This window comes from Chrysochloris asiatica, unplaced genomic scaffold (genome assembly GCF_000296735.1).
Source record: "Chrysochloris asiatica unplaced genomic scaffold, ChrAsi1.0 scaffold00209, whole genome shotgun sequence".
Taxonomy (NCBI): Eukaryota; Metazoa; Chordata; class Mammalia; order Afrosoricida; family Chrysochloridae; genus Chrysochloris; species Chrysochloris asiatica.
Window position 1 is genome coordinate 947,925 of NW_006408727.1, and position 5,738 is coordinate 953,662.

Consider the following 5,738-nt stretch of genomic DNA (forward strand, 5'->3'; position numbering starts at 1 on the left):
GGAAATTTCTACTTGAAAAGACAAGCAGACAAACCTGGAGCAGCTAGAGGAACAGAAATTACTTCTTGAAAGAAAGACCAGCAGGAAAAATAAAAAATAACAGCAGTCTGATTGACTACTACAAGAACAAACAAGTTGTTCACTGGGGAGCCATCAAGGCAAGCAATCAAGTCACCTCAGGGTAAACCCCCTTCCAAGACTGAAATTCAAAGGGAATACATGAGCAGGCATGAAGCAGGCATATAATCTTGCTGGTGACCACATTGGTCTACCAATAAGGGGAAGTGAGGAAAAAACAGCAATGAAGCTGTAAACTAATCTGACCATGTTCAATAGACTCCTGTCAACCTGGATTGAAACCTGGTTTTGGCTAGCAGTGTAGCAAGACCTGGAGACTCCTAAGCCTAAGGACAGAGACATAGCCACAGAGGACTAGAGTGGAGAGTGAAGTGTCCAGCTGATGTGAAGTGAGGGGAGATGCACAAGACACCCATACTTGCAGATAGTACCCATTTGACCTAACTTCAATGGCTGGATTATCAGAATTCGACTAGAGGGAAAAAGAAGAGGAAAAAAAGTGTAATCCACTACAATTTGATGAATTTGACCTATACTTATGGATGTGGTAGCTTAAAAGAGGGGACAAATCTTTACAGCAAGGATTATTCCCACCACCTCTGTACACAAGATTAAAAGGGATGGGCAACTTAGACACTGGCTACCTAAATTGGGGGGGCTACAAAGGCATGAAGTGACTGGTTTACAAGTTTTCAAGAGGGAACTTAGTTTCAGAGGGTGCGGGAGAAGGTAGAATCTCCACTGAGTGGTTTCCAACCTGTCTAGACAGGGCTGGTGAAAGGAGATGGGGTAAGACTTTTGTGGTTCAATAGTGAATAATTGCTATCAGGACTGATTGTGAATGTTGCAAATGTAAAGGTAGATGTTTTGTAACAAAAAGAGGGGCGTGGTTGATCTTGCAGTCCAGGAGTGGAGAACCCTGGGACCATCAAGGGGAGAAGAGTGGAGTGTGAGACCCTACCCAGAGAAGCACTGATGCCAGAGATGGAGGCAGAGATGGTGTCATGGAGAGATGGAGGGCTGGGGACTCTAGACTTGGGAAAGGAGACGGTTTGTGTGCTGACGGACGGCTGGGCGGCAGGCTTGCAGGGTACGCCCTTTGGTTGTTTGAATGGTCCTGAGTATTTTGGTGTACATCCCTCTCCCCTCCAAAAAAACAGAGGGAATAGAAGCAAATACTGTTGAATGATGATGCATGGAGGGGATTGTAGCCATTACAATGAGACGAAGTACAATGGGATGAGTGTAAGACTGATGTTTGTAAGTGTAAAGCTGATGAGTGTAAGACTCCCATTAAACTATCACTCAATTCACAATAAAAACTTAAAAAAAATAAAAAGTGAAGCCACATGGTTCAAAAAGGGAAACACCTAAAAGAAAATATGAAGAACTGCTGAATATGTGCCATACAGCAATGTGGAACTACGCCAGAATTTGGGAGACATACTAAAAAGGAATGCATCCATGCAGCCACACATGCCTGAGCCTGTGAGCTCAGCACCAGGCCCATCACTGGACTCAGACACAGTTACAACCAATTCTGAGTGGAAATTTCCCTCAGTCATGAAATAAACAGTCATAATATCATGCTGTTTTATGATGGGACAAGTTTTAGCCTTAGATATGACCTTCAAGATGTCCATTTTCCCCTTGGAAGATCTAACTACTTAGCTGTATGGGGAGCCTAGGCATTCACCTCTGGAAAACATTACTGGGAGACAGATGTGGGCAAATCTTTGGACTAGGCTGTGGCAGTCTTTAAGGATACTTGGAAATGGAAAAATGTCTCACTGATTGAGTCTGAGGACATATTTCTTCATTTATGTGGGATAATGAGAATAATCATTACAGTCTCTTGACCATTTCCCAAATGCTTTCTCAGTTTATAGGGAAACCTCTGGAAGGGGTTTGTGTGTATGATGAATTTGACGGTGGAAGAGTGACTTTTGTTAATGTTGCCAAAAATTCCCTCATATGTAGATACCCTGCTTGCTCCTTCAGTTACCCACTTAGGCCTTTCTTGTTCACTGGCTATGTGGATCATAGAGATGTCAGGAGCTTGGGAACTCCATATCTCAGGGGCCCTTTCTCAATTGAAGCTAATCAATCACACTGTCTTATAGGCTATTCTACTTTAATGTAGCACCATTTTATGGTTGTTAAATATAAAGCAAGTGTGAAAATGTCAACAAACAACAACAATGGAGAGTGGAGCCCTGGGTGGAGCTGCAGGATAAGCACTTGACAACAACATTCAATTGAAAGTGGCCTAGAGGCATAGGAAGTTGGCAGCAAGGGAGCTGCATTCTCTCTTGTTCTTGGTGGCTGGGGACTTGGCTACCCTCACCCTTGCCCACCTCCTGTGCAGGCTCGGCTCTGCCTGACGTTGGGCACTAGGTATACACCCCCCAGGTCTAGAGGCTCATGAATTTCACCTCATTAGATCATATATTGCTGTTGTCTGTTTGTGGGAGATAGCAATTGTGTACAGATGACCCAGCTACATCTGTGCCTCCTACAGCTTCACCCACTGGGCAAGTGCTACTACCCACTCCTATACCACCTGATCAACAATAATTAGCAGGCAACATCAGATAAACCCACTTTGAACTACATTGCACAAACATTGAACAGAGAACTGCATACACGCTTCCAGTTCTATCATAGCCGCCAGGAAGCAGTTGGTGAGTGCCTAAGAACACAACAGCATCTAATCATCAATTAAATATAAATAAAAGGCATTACAATGTCTCAAAAACAACAGACAATTTAACTTTACATGAGGAAACAAGACAGAGTGGCTCAAATACGTGACTAAAATACAGAGACAGAAAATATAATATCACAACATTTAGCTAAGGACAAAGTTCAGAAGGGCTGGGTGGGATGGAAATAAGAACCACAGGGAGGAAGCGGGGTACCTTGTTACATGCAAGGGATTGCAATCATTCAGATGAAACAAATTTCATTTAAAACTGATGAACTGCTCTGTGAACCTTCCCTCAATTCATAATAAAAAAGTTTCCAAAAGAAGAGAAAATATCATTCTAGAAATGGTATCAGGACTACCTGAGAAAGAGTTCAAAAAAATATTAAGGTACCTTGAACATTGAAAGAATGATTGACAAAGTTACAGAGGAAAGAAAGAACACAGAAAAAAACCCCAAAACTGTATAAGAATTCAGGAAAACAATACAAGAACAAACTGATGAAATAAATGAAACATTAGAAACCCAGAAGATTAATACTAAGATTTCAGATATAGATAACATATGGGTGGGGTAGAAAAGTAGAACTGAATCAGTGGAAGGCTGAATTGGTGAACTTGGAGGCAAATCACTCAGTATTCATCTACTAGAGTAACAATCAGAAAAAAAAGAACAAAAATATCTGAAAAAAGACTAAGGATTATGTGGATACCACCTACAGGAATAATTTACATGTGACTGGAATTTCAGAAAAGCAAGAGACACAGAAAGCCATAGAGAAAATTGTCAAAGAACTGTAGAAAAACTTTGCTAACATTGTGAAAGATGAGATGATAAGCATTCAATAAATTGAAAGAACTCCAAACAAGATAGACCCCAAAAGGAAATCACCAAGACAGATTTTACTCAAACACTTCAAAACCAAAGACAAAAAAAGAATCCTGAGAGCAACTTGGGAAAAATGAAAAGTTACTTATAAAGAAGAGTCCCGGTGTGATGCTGTGGGTTAATGCGCCACACTGCAAAGCCATTTGAACAGCTAGGCTAGTGGTTCAAGCTCATCAGCTGCTCCTTGGAAATCCTATATGAGCTGTTATGGGTCAGAATCAACTCGACGCATTTAACAACAACAACAATAATACTAAGCTCTGATTTCTCAGCAAAAACCATTAAGGCAAGAAAACAATGGGATGACATATATAAAACTCTGAAAGAAAAAAATTGCCAACTAACAATCATATAGCAAGCAAAATTGAAATTAGAAATTTTCCAGTAAAAAGAAATGAAAACAATTTGGAAAAACGAGACCAACCCAAAAAAAATACTAAAAAGAGAGCTCTTTGAATGGAAAATCAACAAGAGCACACAACAGCCAGAGATTAACATACATGGTAATATCATGTAGAACTCAAAAGGACTGCTAACTTCAAGGTCAGCAATTCAAACCCACCTGATGATCCTTGGAAACCCTATACAGGATCACTATGAGTCAGAACAGAATCAATATCACACGAAAGCAACAATAAACAATAAAACAAATCTACAAGACTGAAAATAGGAACCAGAATTCACAGTTTGCAACAACAACAACCAAAAACCTACAAAGTGAAAATAGAGAATAGTATAATTATGTTGTTGTTAATTGCCGTTGAGTTGATTCCAAGGCATAGCGACCCTGCATAGGGTTTTCGAGGAGCAACTGATGAGTTTGAACCACTGACCTTGTGGTCCAGTGCTTATCCTACAGTGCCACCCCAGGACCCCAGTATAGTTACAGAGCTTCCAAATGAAGAGGAAATCAAGTAGATTTCAAGAATAAGTAAAATAAATAAATATAAACCTAATTGTAACCCTAAAACCAGACCAAGCCCTACTCCTACCCCTAGCGGATCTATCCTGAGCCCTAACACTAATCCTAGTCGTAACTGTAACCCTACCACTACATGAAATCCTAGAACTAGCCATAGTCCTAACCCTAAATTCTTACTCCTATTCATCAATAAAATAAATGAGTTTATTTGTTTTTCCTTGAAGCTTTAAAGTAATAGACAAGGAATTTTGAAGACACATATGTACAAAACTGGGAGGCAAGTACCTGTGGAAAGAGACTATGGAGAAGCTCAATATCATCCGTCAGAATAAGGCCAGGAGCTGACTGCAGACCAGACCATCATTTGTCATATGCTAGTTCAAGTTAAAACTGAAGAAATTAAAGCAAGTCGATGAGAGCCAAAATATGACCTTGAGTAATTTAAATTCTATCTGAATTTAGAGATCTCCTAAAAATATATTTAGTACTGTACACATGGACCTCATCAATTGGAATACACAGGAATCAGATTGACTACATCTGTGGAAATAGAAGATGGAGAAACTCAATAACATCAGCCGAAACAAGGCCAGGAGCCAACTACAGAACAGACCATTAATTGCTCATATGCAACATCAGGTTGAAGCTGAAGAAAATTAAAACAAATTCATGAGAGCCAAAATATGACACTAAATTTATCCCACCTGAATTTAGAGACCATCTCAAGAACAGACTTTGTACACTAATGACCAAAGTCCTGAAAAGTTGTGGTATGATATCAAGAACATCATACATAAAAAAAGCAAAAGGTTATTGAAAAGCAGGAAAGAAAGAAAAGACCAAAGTATGCAAGTAAGGGTGATGACCTGCTTTCTGCTGGGACTGAGGATTATAGCCATATAAGAATTCAACAGAGAAATGGCAGGAAGACCCTTACTACTATCCAAGGGATCACTGATACGATAAAAAGAAACTAGCGAAGGCATTTAAGAAGAAATGTACCTGCTACGATCCTATAATTGAGCATGCAGAATATGGAGAAGTAATTCAGCTACAGGGTGGCCATCACAAGAACATATGCCAGTTCATTGCAGAGATTGTACTGGCTAAGAATGACCAACTGAAGGTTTTTGGTTTCTAAG